Source organism: Polypterus senegalus, chromosome 6, assembly GCF_016835505.1.
Source record: "Polypterus senegalus isolate Bchr_013 chromosome 6, ASM1683550v1, whole genome shotgun sequence".
NCBI classification, from domain to species: Eukaryota; Metazoa; Chordata; class Cladistia; order Polypteriformes; family Polypteridae; genus Polypterus; species Polypterus senegalus.
Genome location: NC_053159.1, coordinates 98458811 through 98484146, shown reverse-complemented (window position 1 = coordinate 98484146; position 25336 = coordinate 98458811). Strand labels below are relative to the sequence as shown.

Sequence of the window (25336 nt, the reverse complement as noted above, 5' to 3'; positions counted from 1 at the left end):
TCTATTTAGTCCATATGTGTCAAACTCAAGGGCACGGGCCACATCCGCCCGGCGTAATTATATCCGCCCGCGAGATCATTTTATATACTGTATTATTGTTATTAATGGCCCGGTATATGAAGCGCTGGTAACACAATAAACTACAGATCCCATAATGCAGCGCTTCAGCTGCCTTGTAACACTTACCGTTAATCAAGTCTAGCTTATGATGCTGCAAGTTATTGCGAAGCTAGCTCACACGATGCTGAAGAGAAAAGTTCATTCTGAAAATAGAGCCTTTAAAAACGATGGGAGGCTGAGTATATGTTTACTGAACCCGTGTGTCTCATTTGTGGAGCTAATGTGGCTGTAATTACAGAATTTAATCTAAGACGGCACTATGAGACAAAACATCAAGGTAACCTGAATGCAATGCAGAAGATACAGAAAGCAGAAGAATTAAATAAGAATCTGACACTTCAGCGGACGTTTTACCCGTGCACAATCACAAAGTGATTTCAAGTGAAGCTGCTTTTATGGGAGACACAAATGCACCAGTGCAACTTGCCCCACTTTCCCTGTTGCCAAGTAATGTTAAACCAAGTCGTCACTACGGTGTTCCCAAATACGCACTTTGCTGATAAACTGAGCGCACTGAGTTTGCACGGCGCTTTGGTGACTTTGAAGAACAAAAAGTCCGCCTACATGCGCTCGAACCTTGTGCATGTTTGGTAGCACATATCTGTGTGAGAAGCTCTTCTCAGTGATAAAGACTAACAAAACAGCACACAGGAGTCGCCTCACTGATGAGCACCTGCAATCCATCCTGAGAATCTCCACAACACAGAACCTCACACCAAACAGAAACGAACCTGTGCCAAAAAGATGCCAGGCGCCCAGCTCTAAAATGACATATGAGCAAAGACAACTGAATGATTTGATTTGTTATTGCTGAAAGGAACACATTTTATTTATATTTCCAGGTTTTGTTATGCAGCATGTTCATATTTGAATTTGTATAATTTTGACAGGATATATTTTTATGGAGAGCAAAATCTTTTGGGATATTTAAAATCTAAGTTTATTTTTATATAAAATTACATAAGAGTAAAGAAATTTGAATGTTTGTTCTTTTAACGCTTACTTTATTTCTAACTTGTATAATTTTGACAGGATATATTTTTATGGAGAGCAAAATATTATAAGTTGTTTAAGGTTTGAGTTGATTTATTCAGGAATAATATTCCTGTCTGTTTTTACCATTCCTACCAAAGATATTTCTGTCGACTAAATAAAAATTCCTTCTATTTAAAATTTAAATAGAACTTGAACAAATACGATAGTTCATAATATCCACGCAGACTTGCACGTAAGAGCGGGAGTTATCCGTTTTAACAAGCAGCGTATTGCACTGATACGAAATAGCTGTGTGTGTATATATGTAGATATGTATGTATATGTATATATATGTTTATATATGTGTGTGTGTATGTATATATATATGTATTTGTGTGTATATATGTGTGTGTATGTATGTATGTGTGTATGTATATGTATGTGTATATATGTAGATATATATATGTATGTATATATGTGTATATGTATAGATATGTATATATATATGTTTATGTGTGCGTGTGTAAATATATATATATGACAACAACACTCATCACTCACAACAGTGACAAAACAATTACATTGACAATCATGTTACGTTATTTTCAAAATGTTTCCTTTTCTTTTTCATTGCTTCTTTAACACACTACTTCTCCGCTGCGAAGCGCGGGTATTTTGCTAGTATATATATAATATACAGACAGTGGAACCTCGGATCACAAACGTTTCAGACCACGTACAAATCGGGTTAGGACCAAAAAGTTTGCCAAACTTTTGCATTTGTTCACAACCACACACTCGGGTGATGAACAAGTCAGTTTCCCTTCCAGTTCGTACGCGCTGATGATTTCCGCACGTGTTGAGTCTCTCCCTGTGCAGCGAGCGAGTGAGTGAATGAGAGAGCGCGAGAGAGCGAGCAAGCGAGACAGCACGAGAGAGAGAGAGCGTGTGAGAAAGCAGTTAAAGAAGGTAGTAAGGCAGAGAAGGCAGTTAAAGAATGTAATGGGGCTTGTTTTTAAAGAGACTGCTTTAAGCATTGTTTTAATGTCGTTGTATTTAATGAAGACTTTTTTCTATTGGATTTTAACCTCCACTTCACTTCTGTTTTTATTTATTAAAGAATTCTGAAAGCACTGCACTTTATTTAATTTGGACTTTGTTTTTGATTGTTGTTCACTTCTCTTAGCACATGCATGAAACAAAAGGCTGCTTAATGTGGTGTTCCTGTTTTTATTTAAAAGAACTAAAGTTTAAATCTTAGAAAAGGAAATGCAGAATTATTTTTAAATTACTGTAATGGCATGAACAGTCCTCATCTTCACACTGCTCTCCACAGACTTCAAATATTCCACAAGCTCACCCCTAGATTGTAGAGTATCCAATATTCTGAGCTTCTATTAAATGATCATTTTTATGTAAACCTCAAATCTGTATAGAAATCTTATTTTTTTCAGGCATAAGAAAGGGGTATTAATTCAAGGGGCTGGCAGTGTGGCATCTTCTGACGGTAGTCATACAACATATATAGCACTGGAGCAGAGCAGGCAGAACTATCTTTTCCAGGGGCTTGGACCCAAGTTTAACTGCCACTTACAATGTCTTTTGTTTGGCTACTATGTATTTTTCTTGTGCTTGCATTAATTTCCTTTGAGTATTTGGATATTTCACGCAACATAAAAAAAACACGTTGGGCTGATTGGCAGATCTAACCTATCCTTATGTGGGAGTTTACGAAGATGTGTGCAAATATTCATTCACTGTTGTCATTTAGGTAAGCCTATCTGCACACTGAAGTGATCTTTACATAAAGCTGATCTTCATCATTCTGAATGAAAGGGCTGATTAATGAGTGTAATGAAAAGAGCAGGATCAGCATAAAATACAACAAAAGGAAATAGAGAGCATCTGAAAGAGAGGGAGACGTGAGTGAATTAAGATAGAAGACATAAAGAAAAGGTCTGCTTGTTAAAGCAGAAGAGTGGAGAGTGTTGATCGAGATGAGCCAGTCTGGATAAGAAAGAACAAAAAAATATTTTTAGGTTTTAGCTGACAGGATTGGACATAGTATTATGATCAATAGACAAGCCGGGAAATTTGTATATGCAGATAGCGTTTCTTCTTCGAAGTACCAGATCTTACTGTAAGGAGCAAACAAAGGACAAGCACCAAAATCTTTTATGAGGCATGCCAGGATCAGAATCAGGAGAATCAGGGCATTTTAATGTATCTGGGGAACCACTGTCTCCATAAGAAACAACAGGGGTTCAAACCAAAATTCTAAGCATTTTTCTATGCCATTGCCTGAATTTTCCTGCAGGCTGTATTGACCACTTCGAGCCATTTCAATGAAGCTTTAGGCAGGAAGAAGAGGCCAGTTGTTTTGGACATTTATGGAATGGACCAGACAAGCAGCAAAACAAGACTTGTGAGTAGCAACAGCCAGCCTATAGCCTTATGGAAAACAGCTTAAACTGAAAAGAAGAATGACGGTGTCATAAAGGTGTCTCAGACAAATTGACACATATTAGCAAAATCACTAGAGATACAGGAAAGCTGCTTGATTGTCTCAACAGGGCTAGGGTGTCATCATTAAAAACATGTGGCATCAGTGTAGTTGAATGGGTGCCATTCAGCAAAATGTGAATTGCCTCCAGGAAAGAAAAACGCAGACATGCTGCTGACATTGCAGAACACATTATGTCAGTCTGAGTAGGACAAGAACCAAACAGCTGCCATTTAGTAAGAGACTGACAAGAGAACAAAAAGGAAACCCACAGAAAAAAACTAATAGTTATTACTCACTTTGGGTCTGTAGGACCCTAAAAATAGAATATCCTTTCCCTGCCACTATGGTTAGAGTCAGAACTAATCTGATGGTGTCAGTGACGTCACATGGATGCAAACTCAAACAATCACTTAGCAGGAACACACAGTGTATCTGTTGCAACAATAATTATATTACCAATAGATACAAAAGCATAAAAAGATCAGAACTCAAACCAAAATCCCACAGATTAAAAAAGAAAAATTGGCAGAAATATTATGTAATTGTGCCAAGAATCCTAAAATATTAAAAGATCTTATAAATTTAAGGAGAACAAATGAATGATCCTTTCTTTTTCTAAATTGAAAGAATTGATCAGCCTGATATTAGTACTGTACTTTCCCAAGCTCTTCAGGATGAGATCATTACTTAAGCAGTTGCCTATTACTGCTGCAGGTAAACAATAGAATTGTCACTGTTGTTGTTCAATATAAGCAGGGGTCCTGAAATTTTGAAGTTTATTAATGTTCCGAAACCAAGAGCCTCTTTACTTGGACTGCATCTCTCTGAGCCGTCCATTACCCTAATGCAGCACTCACATCAGTTACAGTACCTAATGTATAGAATACCAGCTTCAGTCCTTTCCTGAGGCCAAAGGCAACAAAAGGCTCTGTTTCTCATATTCTGAATTGCTAGAGCTGCTTTGGGCATTGTTTTTAGAAGATGTTGGAATTGGCTGTGGGTCCCTGCATTTCTGAAATAGATTAAGCTAGTTTGGGTATATGGTTACATTCCTTCATTCACTGACATTGTATTTGGATCTACAGTGTCTCTTGTGTAAACTACATTTCAGATAAATGAGCGGCTCTTCTCAATCTGAATAGATACATCAGTCATTTCTAAGCATTTCACATTTTGGCTTTGCTTTTACTAACTTCAGGTTTATTATTTCTCTAAGAACGTTTCCCTGAGCCCTATTTCTGTCTATTGTCCTGAAACTTATAATGCTTAAACTAATGGATCAACAAAGACCTCTGACTTGTAGTGGCCAGAACTTTTGTTGCTCACAACAACTGATAATTTGATGACCTAGGAGATGTTTTTCTTTAACAATACCCCATAAAGACAGTCTTCTTTTTCTTCTTCTTTCGGCTGCTCCCATTTGGGGTTGCCACGGCGTACTGAAAAATCTACAATGTTATTCATGTTTACGAATCACTGGAATTTGTTTTCAAAACAATATTACATGATTCACCCATTTTGATGTTGTTTCTGACTAAACATGTATTTCAAGGGTATGGGACCATCACTGCCTACGTTTGTGGGCAAACTGCAATTAATTATTTAGTGTGTTAAAGACTTCTCAGTCTCATTACCATGAACCCCTCTGCTACGATTTTTAATTAAAGTTTAGGTTTGGTCACTTTGGATAGTTTGATCTTTTGACTTCTGACTCGGGCACAACTTTAAACTTGATGTTCATGCATCTTTTGGTCACCTTCACAACTAAACGGTGGTCAGTTCTTAAGGACATACATTAAATATTTTACTTTTTTACCAAAAGTATTTCTGTTTTCTGAAAAAAAACAGATATACGAGGTGTGATCAAAAAGTACGTTGAATGTTGATTCAGAGCCCCATCCAAGAGCAACGCAAGCAATTCAGTGCAGGTTCTGAAATGTCCATCCTAGAGCCTAATTTGTGATAAGTTTTAACTTGTTTGATACTGTCAGTCGTTTGTGAATCACTGTTGAGTTCAAGTGTGTTTTTTAAGTTTGTCGTTAATAATGGATATAGAGCAACATATTAACATGAAATTTTGTTTCAAATTGCAAAAAGCTCAGAAAATCCATCAGATTTGTGGTGATACTGCATCGACAATTAAGACTGTTTACAAGTGGTTTGATCGATTTTATAATGGATCTGACTCGGTTGAAGACGAGAAAAGATCAGAAGTCCTTCAACATCAATAACTGAGGAAAATGTTGAAACAGTTTCATTCTTCATCATGACAATGCTCCTTGTCACGCATCCCTTTTAGTACGACAATTTCTGTCGAATAAAAACATTATGCTGTGTCTGCATCCACCTTATTCACCGGATATGGCACCATGCGACTTCTGGCTGTTCCCTAAATTGAAAACGACCATGAAAGGCAAACAATTTCAATCCATTGAGGACATCCAGGCAGCCATGACAGCCCAACTAAAGACATTCTCGAAAGAAAACTTCCAGAACTGCTTCGCAAAGTGGCAGGAGCGTTGGGATAAGTGGAGGAGAGTATTTTGAGAGTCACTAGTAGTTGTAAATCTTTTACTGAAATAAACGTTTCTTTTTTAAAACATTCACCGTATTTTTTGATCATACCTCGTAACTGAGTTTAACTTGTAGTTCATTTACTTTTCTGAAATAAAAATAAAGTCGCTGGGAGGGTTCCACACATCTCTCTGGCACTGAGCTATTGTTGGCTGAGAATTAAAGGTGCAGTAGAAAACCATCAGATTACTCCCAAAACATTGAAAATGATCAGTTTTTTGTTCATTTAATACAGTGGGAAAGTTTGGGCAACCTTATTAATAGTCATTATTTTCCTGTATAAATCGTTGGTTGTTATGATAAAAAATGTCAGTTAAATATATCATATAGGAGACACACACAGTGATATTTGAGAAGTGAAATGAAGTTTATTGGATTTACAGAAAGTGTGCAATAATTGTTCAAAAATCAGGCAGGTGCATAAATTGGAGCACCACAAAAAAGAAATGAAATCAATATTTAGTAGATCCGCCTTTTGCAGAAATTACAACCTCTAAACGCTTCCTGTAGGTTCCAATGAGAGTCTGGATTGTGGTTGAAGGTATTTTGGACCATTCCTCTTTACAAAACATCTCTAGTTCATTCAGGTCTGATGGCTTCCGAGCATGGACAGCTCTCTTTAACTCACACCACAGATTTTCAATTATATTCAGGTCTGGGGACTGAGATAGCCATTCCAGAATGTTGTACTTGTTCCTCTGCATGAATGCCTTAGTGGATTTTGAGCAGTTTTTTGGGTCATTGTCTTGTTGAAAGATCCAGCCCCGGCGCAGCTTCAGCTTTGTCACTGATTCCTGGACATTGGTCTCCAGAATCTGCTGATACTGAGTGGAATCCATGCATCCCTCAACTTTGACAAGATTCCCAGTCCCTGCACTGGCCACACGGCCCCACAGCATGATGGAACCACCACCATATTTTACTGTAGGTAGCAGGTGTTTTTTCTTGGAAGGCTGTGTTCTTTTTCCTCCATGCATAACGCCCCTTGTTATGCCCAAATAACTCAATTTTAGTTTGATCAGTCCACAGCACCTTATTCCAAAATGAAGCTGGCTTGTCCAAATGTGCTTGAGCATACCTCAAGCGGCTCTGTTTGTGCTGTGGGCGGAGAAAAGGCTTCTTCTGCATCACTCGCATACAGCATCTCCTTGTGTAAAGTGCGCCGAATGGTTGAACGATGCACAGTGACTCCATCTGCTGCAAGATGATGTTGTAGGTCTTTGGTGCTGGTCTGTGGGTTGACTCTGACTGTTCTCACCATTCGTCGCTTCTGTCTATCCGAAATCTTTCTTGGTCTGCCACTTCGAGCCTTAACTTGAACTGAGCCTGTGGTCTTCCATTTCCTCAATATGTTCCTAACTGTGGAAACAGACAGCTTAAATCTCTGGGACAGCTTTCTGTATCCTTCCCCTAAACCATGATGGTGAACAATCTTTGTCTTCAGGTCATTTGAGAGTTGTTTTGTGACCCCCATGCTACTCTTCAGAGAAAATTAAAGGAGGAGGGAAACTTACAATTGACCCCCTTAAACACTCTTTCTTATTATAGGATTCACCTGTGTATGTAGGTCAGGGATCACTGAGCTTACCAAGCCAATTTGAGTTCCAATAATTAGTTCTAAACGTTTTGGAATCAATAAATGATGCACCTGCCTGATTTTGTTTGAACAATTATTGCACACTTTCTGTAAATCCAATAAACTTCATTTCACTTCTCAAATATCACTGTGTGTGTCTCCTATATGATATTGTAGTGACTCGGCAGCCAGCGCTGGCGGCGTGATGCATTGTGGGTAATTTATGTAAAAGCATTGTGGGTAATTTATGTAAAAGCTTATTGTTGTGTTAAATTAACAAGGTAATCGAATTGTTTGTCCTGATGTAATTGTTGTATGTGTTTGTGCTCAACTGGTGGGGTGGGTTTGGGTTATTGCCGTCCGGGGTGGTTAAATTGTAAATAGTTACCGTCAATGAGAAAGATGGCTTCGTTAATGACCTTGGCAATGGCTATGCAATGAGTTTGAGCTTTGTTTTCTGACTATCTGCTCTAATAAAGAGATACAACAGGACAGAGCTGTGTATTGCTAAGATTTCATCTAAGCAATTATTGCCGAGACACTCGGAGTCATGCGGTGTATGGGACACGAGTGCTCGCTACTTAAAGAGCTGGGTACAGCTGCGTGCATAACGCTGACAGTCCGCTAGCCGACAGCTTGGGAGAAGTGCACGGCAGAATTCGGCTCTAAAACTTTAAGACTCAACCACGGGTCGCTACATTGGTGTCAGAAGTGGGAGACCAGGCTGTTTAGAAGACGGCGTTATGGAACAGAGTCTTGAAGAATTAGAGCGTGCCATCTTAGAGAACAGCGTTACGATAGAGCGCCTGATCAGCGGAACTGTGCGGAGAAAAGAGGCAAACTGGCCTGATGGTGCCAGTATTCCCCGGACAGTGTTACGATCTTCTAGGCACGGCCAGAATGAACCTTCAACTACTGCAACGATACCCCAGGTTACCAGTCGGCCGGTCCTCTTCTCACGGTCACCTGCTAAGCTGCCGCGATACAGCGGATTGACGCCCTTAGAGCCATACCTTGCACAAGTAGATCTGGCCGCCCTACACAATGGATGGAGCTGGGAGGAAGCTGCGACACACTTGGCCCTTGCCTTGGAGGGTCCCGCACTTCAGGTACTCATTGATCTGCCATCGGAGGAGTGTCGTGATCTTCAGGCTCTCACCGCTGCTCTCACCCGTCGCTTTGGACAAAGAACCTCAGCAGAATGCAGCAGAGAGAAGCTGACTAGCCGACGTCGGCGTGAAGGTGAGAGTGTAGGAGCCTTTGCCGCTGACATCAGGGTCTATACACGAAAAGGTTACCCTACTTTCTCGACAGCAGCGAAGGAGGAACTCAGTCTTCATGCTTTTCTGCGGGGCCTCACACCAGAACGTCTCCGCCAGCATGTCTGTCTGTTGTCACCCTGAGATTTGAGCGAGGCACTGCGAGAGGCTGAGCGGGCTGAAGAGGTGCTACAAGCTGAGTCACCGACAAGTCGAACGCCACGCCCAAGTCGACTAACGCGAGCAGTTGAACGAAGGGCGGAAGGGGACCCGTCTGAGGTAGTGGAGGTCAGTCGCGCCCAAACAACATCAACTCCCCGACAGAGACAACGAGTAGACCGCTGTTTCCAATGCGGAGAACCAGGGCACTTTGCCAGGGATTGCCCTGCTCCAAGTCCCTTGCCTCGTACAACATCACCGCCGGGAAACGACCTCGGGGTGAGGCCGTGAGGGGACCCTCGCTCCGTTTTTCAGCACCCCTCCACGATGACTGCCTTAAAGTGGGCGCTGTGGGTTTTCCACTGGACTGTACCTAGACTGCATTATTGACGAGCGGCCATGCAGTGCTTTAGTGGACACGGGGTCCACTATTTGTTTGCTACAAAAGGAGTGTTGCCCAAACCGCTGGTATTCTTCCAAAGGACTGGACCCCCACAAATAGCAAACTACGCACTGTTACGGGTGAACGGACAGTAATGCCCGGAAAGAAACTGTTATCTGTGTTGGTAGGGACGAGCCAGACCAGCCACGAATTCTGGCTTGCTGACATTAAAGACAAGTGCATCATTGGGTTGGACTTGTTGGCCCACTGGGGAGCACGTGTTGATGTGTCAAGGGCCGTCCTTTGTTTTGGTAATGAGACTGTGCCGCCCGTCGGGCTGGAACCGCCCTGGAAAGACTGCCAGCGTGGATTCACCTGGACACCACTGCTCACCGCTCCCAACCATTGTTTGGAGGTTGCAGGGATTCAAGAGAACCCCCAGGAGAGTATTGCAGTACAGACAAATGTTTCCAAATTGTTTTCATCGCACGATCCCCCATCAGCTGAGACAGTTGCCGCTGTAGAGGAATTGGGCCGTCGAAGTGGTGAACATCTGAGCACGCCACAGCAGGAGCAACTCCAGCATCTACTAAAGGACTTTGTGGACATTTTTGCGGCGCGAGAGGAGGACTGCACCAGAACCTCTTTAGTAAAACACCACATTGACACTGGCCACGCCGCTCCAATTAGTTTGCGCCCCCACCAATTGCCTCTTGAAACGCCAAGCTGCCGAAGAATTGATTTGCGAGATGGTAGCTAACGACATTATTGAGCCTTCGGACAGTCCCTGGGCCGCACCCATGGTCATGGTGCGGAAGAAAACGGGGGGTTGGCGCCCTTGTGTGGACTTTCGTAAATTAAATGCAGTCACTCGCAAAGACTCTTACCCACTGCCACGCATCGATGATGCATTGGACTATGTGGCTGGATCCTGTTGGTTCAGCACCTTGGACTTACGCAGTGGATATTGGCAAGTAGAACTGGCATCAGAGGACCGGCCCAAAACTGCATTCACCATCGGACAAGGGCTGTGGCAGTTTAAGGTAATGCCGTTTGGACTTTGTAACGCACCGGCCACCTTTGAAAGACTAATGGAGCGGGTTCTAAAAGACATTCCCCGAAACCGTTGTGTGGTCTATTTGGATGATCTGTTGATTCATGCCAGAGACTTTGATCAGGCTGTGCACAATTTAAGGGAGGACCTGACCGCCATTCGTAGCGCCGGGTTTCGGTTGAACCCCGCAAAGTGTAATCTTCTCGCCCGAGAGACCCAGTTTCTAGGACACGTCATCAGCGAGTGGGGTGGCTACCGACCCAGCAAAGGTGGCTGCCGTGAGCAACTGGCCCCCACCAGCCAACATCACCGAACTGCGGAGCTTCCTGGGTTTAGCCTCGTACTACAGGAGGTTTGTAAAAAACTTTGCAACCATTGCCAGCCCCTTGCACCGACTGACGAGTAAGGGCCAACAGTTTGTGTGGACGGAGGACTGTGCAGCCGCTTTCCAACAACTAAAAGCTGTCCTCATCAGCGCGCCTGTCCTGGCTTACCCTGACCCCAACCAACCTTTTGTCGTGGACACTGACGCTAGCAATGTGGGGATTGGGGCCGTACTCTCACAGAAGGGGGAGACTGGAGAGAGAGTGGTAGCTTATTACAGCTGCAGCCTCAGTCGACCGGAGAGAAATTACTGCGTCACTCGGTGGGAGCTGTTGGCCGTGATCCTAGCAGCGGCCCTACCTATTGGGCACTAGGTTCACGCTTCGGACTGACCATGCTAGCCTCACCTGGATGTTAAATTTCCGGCAACCTGAGGGCCAGGTGGCAAGGTGGATGGAGATCCTCCAGGAATACGATTTCGAGGTACAGCACCGACCGGGATGGCAGCATGCCAACGCTGATGCCCTCTCCAGGCATCCATGCCTCATCAACGAGTGTCGATATTGCCATCGACAGGAAGAAAGAGGTCTGGGGCCATCGTCAGCATCAGCAGGGCTAGATGACACTGATGGAGCAGGGGAGCCGTTCACCACTGACCAATTGAGGCAACTGCAAGCGAACGACCAAGTGCTAGAGAAGGTAAAGAGCTGGCTGGAGACCCAAGAATGTCCCGACTGGCAAACCGTGTCTTCACAGGGGCCTGAACTCAAGCTACTACACTCCCAGTGGGGCAACTTGGAGTTGCACGATGGCGTGATCTACAGACGGTGGCAAGCACCAAGGGGGGGAATTGACCGATTACCTTCTGGTTCCCCAGGCTTTGCGTGCCGAGGTCCTCCGGTGGGTCCATGGAGCAGCTGGATCCGTACACTACGGAAATGCTAAGACAGTGCGTCGGCTGCGCAGCGGTTCTATTGGCCCGGGTGTCGGCAAGATGCAGAGCTGCACATCCACTGCTGTGACATCTGTACTGCGCAGAAAGGACCTGGTCAACGTTCTCATGCGCCATTGCAGCAGTACCTTGTCGGGGCACCCATGGAGAGAATTGGAGTGGATGTACTGGGTCCTTTTCCTGTCACCGAAGCCGGAAATCGTTTTGTTTTGGTCGCGATGGATTATTTCACCAAATGGCCAGAGGCGTATGCAGTTCCGGATCAGAGTGCCTCCACAGCAGCTCAAAGATTAGTGGATGAAATGTTCACTCGATTTGGAGTTCCGAACGAACTTCACAGTGATCAAGGGCGGAACTTCGAGAGCCATTTGTTCAAGAAGGTGTGTCAGCGACTGGGGGTGAGAAAGACCAGAACCACCCCCCTTCACCCTCAAAGTGATGGACTGGTCGAGCGTTTTAATCGCACCCTGGCCACTCAACTTGCAATCCTGACCAGTCAACACCAGCGAGACTGGGACTAACACTTGCCTATGGTCCTGTGGGCATATAGGACAGCCGTACAAGAGTCAAGCCAATGCACACCAGCGGGGCTGATGTTTGGGAGAGAACTTCGCACGCCAGTGGATTTGGTGTTTGGCTCGCCCCCTGAGCCTGAGATTGTTGGTGGGCCCGAACTGGATTATTTTAGACAGTTGAAAGAGCGTCTGGACACCGTTCATCAACTGGCCAGGGAGGCCTTAGAGGGAGCTGGAGCTCGCCAGAAACGGGCATATGACACCCGGGCTCATGGTCCGACGCTGAGACAAGGGGACAAAGTGTGGGTGTTTTGCCCACAAAGGAAACGGGGACTGTCTCCTAAATTGACTCACCGTTGGCAAGGACCTGGAGAGATTTTGGACAAAATTTCGGAGGTAGTTTTCCGAGTCCGAATGCCTGGACGGGGCAGACGGGTGGTGCTGCATAAGGACCGGTTGGCACCATACCACCCACTGGCCCCAGTACAAGAAAGACCTGAGAATCAAAGCGGCTCTCCAACCTCCTCCCCCGGCGCCGAGACAGACATTGACAGTCTCAGGACTGAGCCTGACACGAGTGATGGTACATCAGGCAGGCCAAAGCGTGTCCGTCGCCGGCCAGGACATTTGTTCGATTTTTACTGGGGGGGGGACACTAACCCTCTTGGGGGGGGGCTGTGTAGTGACCCGGCAGCCAGCGCTGGCGGCGTGATGCATTGTGGGTAATTTATGTAAAAGCATTGTGGGTAATTTATGTAAAAGCTTATTGTTGTGTTAAATTAACAAGGTAATCGAATTGTTTGTCCTGATGTAATTGTTGTATGTGTTTGTGCTCAACTGGTGGGGTGGGTTTGGGTTATTGCCGTCCGGGGTGGTTAAATTGTAAATAGTTACCATCAATGAGAAAGATGGCTTCGTTAATGACCTTGGCAATGGCTATGCAATGAGTTTGAGCTTTGTTTTCTGACTGTCTGCTCTAATAAAGAGATACAACAGGACAGAGCTGTGTATTGCTAAGATTTCATCTACGCAATTATTGCCGAGACACTCGGAGTCGTGCGGTGTATGGGACACGAGTGCTCGCTACTTAAAGAGCTGGGTACAGCTGCGTGCATAACGCTGGCAGTCCGCTAGCCGACAGCTTGGGAGAAGTGCACGGCAGAATTCGGCTCTAAAAACTTTAAGACTCAACCACGGGTCGCTACAATATATTTAACTGACATTTTTTATCGTAAAAACCAACGATTTATACAGGAAAATAATGACTATTAACAAGGTTGCCCAAACTTTTGCATCCCACTGTAACAGTAGAAGCTTTGACATATTGACGGACAGGTAGCCAGTGGTGAAAATTACACCTTACTTTCCAGTGCTTTTGCCAATATTCTCTTCTGGTAGAAGTCTCTCAGATCTTATGGTCTGGCTAAGTGACTAAATACCAGCCAGTTCACACAGGCACCACTGGGAACTCTCACAGATTTCAGCACAGAAGACATTAACTAATTAAGGAATTTGAGATAATACAGCTAAATTTAGCACAATTATCTGTTGAGTGTCTCGGCTCCTTAGTTCTAAAATATGTTGCAGGAAAAAATAGCAAAACTACAGCTAAATCAGGCAGTGTGAGGCCTTAAGCATCATTATGTTTTTTGTCCATGAACACTCTTGACCCAGCTTTAGGTCTAAAATGAGAAAGTGGCTTGTGATCAGAAATATCATTTGTAAGAAAGAAAGAAAGAAAGAACATATATGACATTGACATGTAAATATTATTTTTAAAGAGCTTTCCAAATGCTTCCCTTCCATTACTTTTATCTATACTGATAGAAATGCAGAAACTACATTCATTTAATGATTAATGTCAAAGTCACAAATACGTTCCAACTGGACTAATGAGTCTTTGGGTCTACAGGAGAAACTGGAAAATCAGAAGAGCACATCAAGCTAAACGACACCAGGCCACATATGAACCATGAAGGGGCAATACTGACAAATGTATCACTCGGCCTTCTTAGTATACTGTACATATGTAAATTCATTATGAGCAAGTTAAAAAGTAATAATTAACAGTAGCACCAAGGCTGACACCACACTGACTTTATGAGGTGACAATGTCCCGAAAGCAATTCTACATCTTTAATCACATACCGTTGTTGGTTATGAACAGTTTGATTCATTATGTTGGATCAGAAAACCATCAACATACAGTTGCAAGAAGAGAGAATGGCTCTTGAAAATCTAAATCAACTCATAAGCCAGTCATCATCATGGGAAACAAAAAATCTGACCAGTCCCTAAAAGCTTGTTCCCTTTGTGTATGGATATGGATGCATAGTCTTCAAGCAGCGACAAGCAAGCCACTTTGTGTCAAACCATTAGGCTGTTAATAGGCTGTAGGATATGAGATTTCTGTTTTTATCGCACTTTGGTTTCCTGAGAAGTGACAACAGGTAGGCTATATAAGCATTACATCATATTGAACACTTTTGCGGGTTAATATGTTTGTCATGTCAACACTATTTATAATAATGGCTCAGTGATATGAACTGTTTTATAAGTGAGTTGTCATTTAGCTAGTTTGGCTGTATTGACCTACTTCTCAAGAGTGTCTTCATTTCACATTTTCTCTAAGATGTTCTGTACAGATGGGTCATAGTCGCCATAAATTTACGCAACTGACCAAATCTAGCTTTCATTTTTAAATCCTGAGTTTTTGTGGAAAACTGCGTACACACATTACAAGCCTCCATTTGTGCGTACTCAACTTTTATAAAGCGGACCCCAGGAAGATGAAAAGCAATTTGATGTCAAAACTAGAAAGTCAGATAATTTCACGAAAAAGTCTAACGTGCTAGTCAAAAATATGTGAACACTAGCTTATACACAGCGTTTTTTTTTAAATTATCCATACCAAGTAGGACAAACTAAAACCCCAGGATCATAACAGGATTATTTCTAATGGAGAACAAAGGTTTCCTCTGAGGTGTCCTTCCATGAATGACATTCTTGGTCAATATTTTTCTTATAGTGGACACATAAGCGGAGAATTTGGCCAGTTCAGAAGATTTCTGCTGGTCATTTGCTGGTACCCCAGTTTTCTTACTCACCTCCTTCAGCACTAGACATTGTGCACTTGCCAGAAAGCCTCATAACTGCGTCAATTCTGCGCATGTTCCCTAGTGGTGATTAATATGAGAAAAAAAATGAGTGAGGATCAGAAAGAGGACATGTTTAGAACAGACTGGTTTACCTGGCATGACAGCTGAAACACTACAAAATCTAAAGATAAAACACATTACTGTATATGAAGAGGCCAGCCAGGCCTGTGCAGCAGCACCTACAATGTGCCTTCCAGCCTTGTTACTGAAATGGGTCCCTGCTAAGCAAAGTTCCATAAACTGTTTGATGTTCTATTACAGTGTATGAGCAGACAAGCAGCAGGTAAAAGGGATAACAGCTGCAACAGCTTACTATATTGCAAAACACACTTTCACCTACTTGCGCACTAAAAGTTCTCTGTGCTAAAATGCTATACATGGCAATAAAAATACAAGCCTTTGTAGTTTTCTTTTGTGTGAATTACTCAATGTTGTATCAGTTATGAGGTAAACTGCAGTACTAGCCATTTTATGTTCATTTTAAATTTGTTTTTATGTTTAGCAGGTAAACTGAGCTTCCTGATTATAATCATGTATATTTAACTCTAGCAAAATACCCGCGCTTCGCAGCGGAGAAGTAGTGTGTTAAAGAAGCAATGAAAAAGAAAAGGAAACATTTTGAAAATAACGTAACATGATTGTCAATGTTATTATTTTGTCACTGTTGTGAGTGATGAGTGTTGCTGTCATATATATATATATATATATATAAATATATATATATATATACACACACACATATATACATACATATATATCTACATATATACACATACATATACATACACACATACATACATACACACACATATATACACACAAATACATATATATATATATACATACACACATACATACATACACACACACATATATAAACATATATATACATATACGTACATATCTACATATATACACACACCGCTATTTCATATCAGTGCAATACGCTGCTTGTTAAAACGGATAACTCCCGCTCTTACGTGCAAGTCTGCGTGGATATTATGAACTATCGTATTTGTTCAAGTTCTATTTAAATTTTAAATAGAAGGAATTTTTATTTAGTCGACAGAAATATCTTTGGTAGGAATGGTAAAAACAGACAGGAATATTATTCCTGAATAAATCAACTCAAACCTTAAACAACTTATAATATTTTGCTCTCCATAAAAATATATCCTGTCTAAATTATACAAGTTAGAAATAAAGTAAACGTTAAAAGAACAAACATTCAAATTTCTTTACTCTTATGTAATTTTATATAAAAAATAAACTTAGATTTTAAATATCCCAAAAGATTTTGCTCTCCATAAAAATATATCCTATCAAAATTATACAAATTCAAATATGAACATGCTGCATAACAAAACCTGGAAATATAAATAAAATGTGTTCCTTTCAGCAATAACAAATCAAATCATTCAGTTGTCTTTGCTCATATGTCATTTTAGAGCTGGACGCCTGGCATCTTTTTTTGGCCACAGGTTCGTTTCTGTTTGGTGTGAGGTTCTGTGTTGTGGAGATTCTCAGGATGGATTGCAGGTGCTCATCAGTGAGGCGACTCCTGTGTGCTGTTTTGTTAGTCTTTATCACTGAGAAGAGCTTCTCACACAGATATGTGCTACCAAACATGCACAAGGTTCGAGCCGCATGTAGACGGACTTTTTGTTCTTCAAAGTCACCAAAGCGCCGTGCAAACTCAGTGCGCTCAGTTTATCAGCAAAGTGCGTATTTGGGAACACCGTAGTGACGACTTGGTTCAACATTACTTGGCAACAGGGAAAGTGGGGCAAGTTGCACTGGTGCATTTGTGTCTCCCATAAAAGCAGCTTCACTTGAAATCACTTTGTGATTGTGCACGGGTAAAAACGTCCGCTGAAGTGTCAGATTCTTATTTAATTCTTCTGCTTTCTGTATCTTCTGCATTGCATTCAGGTTACCCTGATGTTTTGTCTCATAGTGCCGTCTTAGATTAAATTCTGTAATTACAGCCACATTAGCTCCACAAATGAGACACACGGGTTCAGTAAACATATACTCAGCCTCCCATTGGTTTTTAAAGGCTCTATTTTCAGAATCAACTTTTCTCTTCAGCATCATGTGAGCTAGCTTCGCAATAACTTGCAGCATCATAAGCTAGACTTGATTAACGTGGTAAGTGTTCAACAAGGCAGCTGAAGCACTGCATTATGGGATCTGTAGTTTATTGTGTTACCAGCGCTTCATATACCCGGGCCATAACAATAATACAGTATATAAAATGATCTCGCGGGCCGGATATAATTACGCCGGGCCGGATGTGGCCCTGCCCTTGAGTTTGACACATATGGACTAAATAGAACTTGAAAAGATATATTTTTTCAAATGTGATCGCAATTCAGATAGAGTTGACGCACTACAGCCTGCATGCCTCAATAAGTCATCCTCCCTCGCTCTTACTTTTTACCGTTCATCTAATGAATACACTGAGTATGGCTTTACCAAAACAATCATTGATGGCGAATAAAGTATCCGTTATTCGAGTATGTAGATCGGGATATATATATACATATATATATATATACCCGCGTATCGCAGCGGAGAAGTAGTGTGTTAAAAAAGCTATGAAAAAGAAAAGGGAACATTTTAAAAATAACATAACATGACTGTCAATATACAGTATTTGTTTTGTGAGTGTTACTGAGTGTTGCTGTCATCAAGGATTTGATTATCATTATTTCTTTCAATCAGGTTCGTATTTGTAGGATGTGTTGTGTTCAAGTTACATTCCGTGTTTGTCAATCGTTGTAAAGATGACAGGTTTCATTCATCGATTCGTTTCTTACTGCATCAATAAACAGCTCGTCTTCTTCTTTATCTGAGACCTGACACACTGCATGCACGGGTTTTTTACACTGTCTTCCTTTAGCGGGACATTGACTTTTTCCACCGTGTGCTTTGTTTCCGCAGTAGCTGGATTTATGAATATGCTTGTATGTATCAGACGCTTCATATTTTTGCTGCCTTTTCAATTGTGTAATTCGGTTTTGTTCAGCTCTTTGGAACTGTTGCTTTTATCTGTGCACGCGCCAGTTCACGTGAGCCGCTCGGTGTACATGCATCCAAGGTTCCCAGCTGTGCTGGTGCCATCTCGTGCTATGTCCATGGCTGTATTTAATGTTACCTTAGTCCTGGCACTTAAAACTTTCTCTCGCAGTTTCGCTGAGTTTGTGTCAAACACCACCCTGACCATCTCATCTTCCTCTGCATAAGCACAGTCCTTCACCCGTGAATATTTAGTGGGAGTTTGCTATTGGATTGCCGCTGACGGACAGCCTTATATGGGCAGGCACTAAATTACAAACGCCAGCGGCAGCCTGTCTATGAACTTAATTTAAAGTGTAGGTTTACATCGTGCTTTGTTTCCGAAATAGCAGAACTCATGAATATGGTTGTATATGTCACTCGCTCGCTTCTTATTGTTTCGCTGCCTTCTCAATTATATAATGCATGTTTTCTTCAGCGCTTTTTGGAGGTCTTCCTGGTTTTCTATGTACTGCGTGATTACGTGGACGGCGTGATGATGTCACACGAAACTCCGCCCCCACGGCGTTCAAGCTCATCTCCATTACAGTAAATGGAGAAAAACAGCTTCCAGTTATGACCATTACGCGTAGAATTTCGAAATGAAACCTGCCCAACTTTTGTAAGGAAGCTGTAAGGAATGAACCTGCCAAATTTCAGCCTTCCACCCACACGGGAAGTTGGAGAATTAGTGATGAGTCAGTCAGTCAGTGAGTCAGTGAGTGAGTGAGTGAGTGAGTGAGTGAGTGAGTGAGTGAGTGAGTAAGGGCTTTGCCTTTTATTAGTATAGATATAATGTATTCATTTGCAATAACAATTATAAATATGTTGTTCTGGTGATCAATGAATCTGCTTAGATCAGGGTTTTCCAACCTGTTTTCTGTGGTGATACACTTTTTGTAACCAAAAACATTCCAAGGCACACCACTGTTCTACTAATTACAAAGACATCATATCTCCTATGCGATCTCAACTGTCCGAAGGGGCGGCACTACCGGGGACGCCAGTAAAAAAAGCAGCTCCGAAATCAGTTTTCACAGGCACGGCACTTAGTGAGCAATTGCTGGCATCTCCCAGCTGCTTCGTCCCATTGCCTGCCCCTCTGTGCCTCGTATGCCCACTATCCACCAGCCCCATGAGACTCACTGACGATCACACACACCCATGCAGATGGCCTCTAGCAGCCAGGAGACATGTCTGAAGTGCTCCAAGTGCTGTGTCTGCAACATAGCGAGCTTATGCAAGCTTCTCCAGGTAGACATGTCCTCTTTAGACAGGTCTTGACCACCCGAGGAGCTTGTCCTTCTCAGCTTCAGACCCACATGTGCTACACTATTATTTCTACGGCACACCTGGGTAGCTCTCATTGCACGCTGGTTGAAAAAACACTGACTTTGATTAGTCAAATATACAATCATATTACTTTGTAAGCAGAGGTTAGTAAAAGGATAATAAATGATCATTTAATTAAATAAAAATCTCAGTAATTATATAATGTCAAAATTTAATAGCAATATGGTACTTGACTGTTTATTGGGATTTAGTGAGAAGTCAAGCAAAATGACACCTTTTATTGGCTAAGTAAAAAGATTACAATTTGCAAGCTTTCAAGGCAACTCAGGCCCCTTCTTCAGGCAAGATGTAAGTGAAAAGTAAATTTGAGCTGGGTAGCTGAATCGGCCTGGTTTCCAATGAACTAATAATACATAATAATAACTAAAAATTTAAGAGCTTTCTCATTCCTTGTAGAAAACAGTCAATGAAGAGAGAGACAGAGAGAACAATATTCACTTACTAGCAGACACAGATGCCAGCAAGACAGAAAAATTAATGAAAGCTGTATATACAATGGAAGCTCAAATAAAAGCAGAAGAGATATAAAAGAGAAAAAGACTTTAAAAACGTGTTACTTGAGCTATGCATGAAATTGTTAAATTCTGAAAAGTTTCCTTCAGTTAGACTTCATTTTGTACTGTAATGTATATAAAAATACCAAGTTTTGTATAGAATGTGTGTGATTGTGTACACACTGATCTTCAGTGTTTAAGGTGTTCTGAGAACATATCAGGATCTATCGAATATCACACTTTGGGTCAAAATAATCACACTGTCAATTTAAGTCCATATCGCCCATTCCTGGTTCACAAGTGTCTTCTTGTAACTCTACAGTACCCAAGTCTTCTACAGTAAAATGTGACACTGCCAAACAGGGCTAGCACACTGCAAGAAGAAAGAATATTCAGCACCCAAAGTGAATCTACAGTTTGGATTGGGCCGTAGACAGGTGGTAGTGCTTGTGATATAGGGGAGGAAAGACTACTATTATTAATAAAAAATACCAATAATAATAATAATAATTATATACAAGGATGTACATGCAATATGCCTTTTAGACTCTTTGACATTTCTCTCTCTCTCTATTATAAAACAACATAAAATGGATTTCCTGCTTTAGTAGCATGTTGTTCCTTCTTCAGAGGCCACTGAAATCATCAGCTGCTTGTTTCTCATCTCCTCTAATTTCAATCCAATCCAGGATGGTGCAAGACTGGGACTGTGCCTGTTTCTATATTTGTGTACACTTTGCTCTAAGCCTTATCTTGTTTCTAGGGTTATCCGTCCATCCGGCAGGCCTTGCTGCACCTCCTAGCATTACCACCTAGTAACTGTTGGGTCACCCTGTTTGCACATTGGGAGCCATTGGTGTTCAAGGCCTAGAACTTTGTCCTGTTTGTGCCAAAGCCATAGCTTCAGTGCTTTGAATACCACTGTGGTTTCACTCATATTTTCTTATTTTTTCTTTTTCAATTATTTTCTGCTCCCACTTTGATTTCCCTCCTTCCCCACCCTGCATGCACTAACTTATATCTGTGTGGAAGCTACCCAAGTTGACTTACAGGAAGGTAAGATATCTGAGGAGTTCCTCTCCTCTCCTAAACTTACAGTCTCCTCTTTATTATTACCCTTGTGTCTTTTGGAACACTTAATGAAGAAAATACTCAACTATCCCTTCACTTACCCTTGCTGATCTTTATTTTATTACTTGCTTTTTTTCCTGGAAATGTTTTATTGTCTAACCTCCTAGTTTCCTAGTATGCTGTATTTGTCATGTGTCTTTAGTATTAGAATTATCATAAGTAAAGACTTAGTAGAGTCCTGTGTAAAAAGTCAGATGGCATAATACAAATTATACACATAAACGTAATCATCATAACTTCATGAAGAAACAGGGCTTGCCCATGAAAGCACATGCCCAGACTTAAGGCACAAACATATAAAACACATTAGAAGGGCAATTCCAAAAACATAGGGGAGTTGAGTGATGGCACATAGACAGGGACCAAGAACCTCACAGAGACACACACTTGTAAATTTCACTGATTTTTTTGTTCATGTTATACTTTATCACTATGTAGTCATTATTATATTTTAATAACACTGCACACTGGAAAGTGCAAATTGTGCTATTTTGTCATTTGGTCAAAACCCAAGAAACATTTCAAGGTTGCCCTTTCTTCATTTTGTGACTTTAAACTCTCTCGTTTAATATTTAACAAAGTCGCTTTGTAAGCAGTTCCTAGAGAAAACATTGAAGTAGCAAAGTCGCCCAAAGCTTAAAATGTAAATGAACTTACTGCAGCAGACGTAATTTTTTAAAATTTATTTATCCATCTGTATTCTAAACCCACTAATTTAAATTGCAGGATTGCTGCAAGGCAAGGCCTTTCCCAACTGCCTGAGGCACAGTGTACGAACTACTGGCCTGGAGGAGGCACATCTCAATTGAGGGGTAGAGTCAACCCCCCCCACCCCTCAGAAGCCGTCAACTTAGATCCAAAAAACACACCTTTAGGGTGATTAAGAAGGGCTGGACAGCCTAGAGAAAACTAACATAGACATTTGGAGAACATGAAAACTCCATGCAGGCAGTGATCAGTCTGGTGTCTGCCCTAACCACCACACAATGAACTCTTTATTGTCTATCATGACTTAAACATTCATTTCTAGGCCAAAAATACTATAATCTGTGAGGCTCAAACATTGAAATGTTAAACCCCTTCTACATTTCCATTGTACTTTATTCCATAATTACCAGTGAGTGTCAATCCATTCCTTTTCTTTTATTCCTTTTATTTTATTGTTACTACTCTCTTTCTGCCAAATGCACGGCTTTACACTATCAAGAGCCAATAATTCATAACTGTGAGTACTGCACATACAAGCTGCCTGCTGTAATCAAGGATCAAGAGCTGATAACCAAAATATTTTTTAAATCTATTAATTGTCAAATAAGTGGAATCCAATTCAGGCTAGGTGGGTGAAACAAAAAAGTCCACCAATGTAAAAATCTCATGCATTGTGCGGCTTGATACCACCAGTAGATAGTGTGGCCAAGTGGTAATGGCACACGGTTTTTAAATCAAAGGTTTGCTAGTCAAACTACCAACTGTGACTCACTGTGTGACCTGAAGTAAGGCACTTAATCTAATTAAATTTGCTAAATATACAGTATGTGAGCAATGATTTTTGTAAAGGGCCCTGTGTTGTTATTCATAATGGAAAGAATCAATATAATAAAAATATTTAAAACATCATCTTCAACATTCACAAATTGGTGTATCACAGTTAATCAGAAATTGAAACTCCCTCGGAAGATTTCATATTTTATAGTTATATAATATTGTATCACAGTGGATTTGTCGTTTTTGACACTGATTAACAGAAGACAACTTTTTAATGTCAAAGCCAACCAGGTTTCTGCAAAGTACGTTAAATTAATCACAAATATAAGGCACAAAATAATTGACCACATAAGTATTCACCTCTTGTAATATAGCACACCTAAATGATCACTGGAGCAGCCAATTTATGTTAGTAGTCATAACACAGATCGCCTGTCTAGGGTTTCCATTTCTTGTAGTATAAATGCACCTTATCTACAAGGTTCACTTTTAGTGTATCACTATTATGGCCTAACCTACACAGTAAAGACAAAAGAAAACCCCAAGCAACTCTGTGAAAAGGTGACTGAAAAGCACAAGTCAGAGGATGGAAACATTGAATATCCTTTGGAGTTCAGTTAAACCGATCATTAAGAAATGAAGAGTATTGAACAGCTATAAATCTGCTGAGAGCACAAAAACTGAGTGATCATCCAAGAAGAAGGCTAGTGAGGGATGCCACCAAGAGACCTATGAGGAGTTACAAGCTGCAGTGTTTAAGATTGGAGAGACTGGGCAGACAGCAACTGTTGCCCAAGTGCTTTACCACTCCCAACTTTATGGGAAAGTAGGAAAGAGAAAGTTGTAGCAGTGCTACCATCAGAAGAAATCCATTTCCCAACAGCCCAACGGGGATTACCCACATAGGATGACTGTGTTTTTGTATATCCTGTCCAACGTGTCATCTAAAAAGTCAATTGTGCCCTGGATCGTTTTCCGTGTCCATGAATGGACTGTCTCGTGCCTGTCATGTGTATACTGGTGGATTAATCGTCATGTGTCATAAAAGGAGCATTCCTGCAAATCTCACCCCTCGCCACTCAGGACTACTGGTAGAACTGTTTCACTCATTTACTACAGAAGCAGTTCTCAGGATTGTCATCTTCACTCCCAACTATTTCATCCGCTTTTGCTGTATTGGACTGTATAAGAACATTGTTGTGAGTGTTTATTATTGTGGTTCATTGTTATGTTACAACTTAGTCACCGTAGGGGAAAGGAGAGGTTTTTCTGATTGTTGTTGCTGTGTATTGGGTTTTCATTTAATATTTTATTTATTCGTTCCTTGGTTTTATGTCTCTGCTTGTGAGTGTGTGTGGGTCGGGGCAAGGCTGGGTGCGTCCCTGGAATCTCCACCAAAAAAATAAAAATAAAACACCGTCTCATCAACAGTGTGAATCTTAGTGGCACTGGACCACTACAAAGTCGCTGTGAAAAAATGCACATAACATCTTGGTGGCAGGCACAAGGGCGACTCTGAAGTCAGCTGAGAGAAGGTTCAGTGATCTAATGAGACCAAAATGTAGTTTTTGCCCATTAGACTATAATGCACATTATCAAAAACACACCATTCCCACCATCAAGCATGGCAGTGGTAGCATTATTCTGCTGATGGTGCTTCTCTGCAGCAGGCTCTGGAATGGTTATGAGTGTAAAATGAATGCAGCAAAATACAGAGAAGTTCTGGAGGAAAACCTGATGCATCCTGCATGAAACCTGCTGGGTGGGAGAAGATTTATTTTCTAGCAAGACAACAACCGCAAGCACAAAGTCAAAATTACACAGAAATGACTTAAATAATAAAATAAACACGTAACTGTCCTGTAGTGGCAAGACTGAATCCAGATTTCAATCCAGTTCTCGTGGCTAGACTTGAAAAGGGCTGTTCAGCAAAGAAAAATTGTGAAAAACTGCAGCATCCAGAGACCTGCGCAAACAAGAGTCAAGGCTGTCATGGCTGCCACAGGTCACAAGGGGCTAAATGCTTATGCGATCAGTTATTTTGAGCTTTTATATTTGTAATTAATCTGGACCACTTTGGACAGACCAGCATTCACTTTGACATTATAGAATCTTTTTCTACTGGTCAATGTCAAAAAACCAAATTAAATCTACTGTTGCTCAATGTTGAATAACAATAAAATGTGACTTCAAAGTGGATGAGTACTTTTTATTGGCACTGTATAAAAATACATTTTTAAGTTCTCATTGTGCAGCTAA

The 25336-nt window shown here is 41.4% G+C and overlaps 1 protein-coding gene across 1 annotated transcript in view; it reads left to right on the top strand.

Annotated features, from left to right (window-relative positions):
• The window catches only part of LOC120531332 (double C2-like domain-containing protein beta), a 283023-nt gene that overhangs the window by 176362 nt on the left and 81325 nt on the right, over positions 1 to 25336 (top strand). The gene's annotated exons all lie outside the window — the stretch shown is intronic.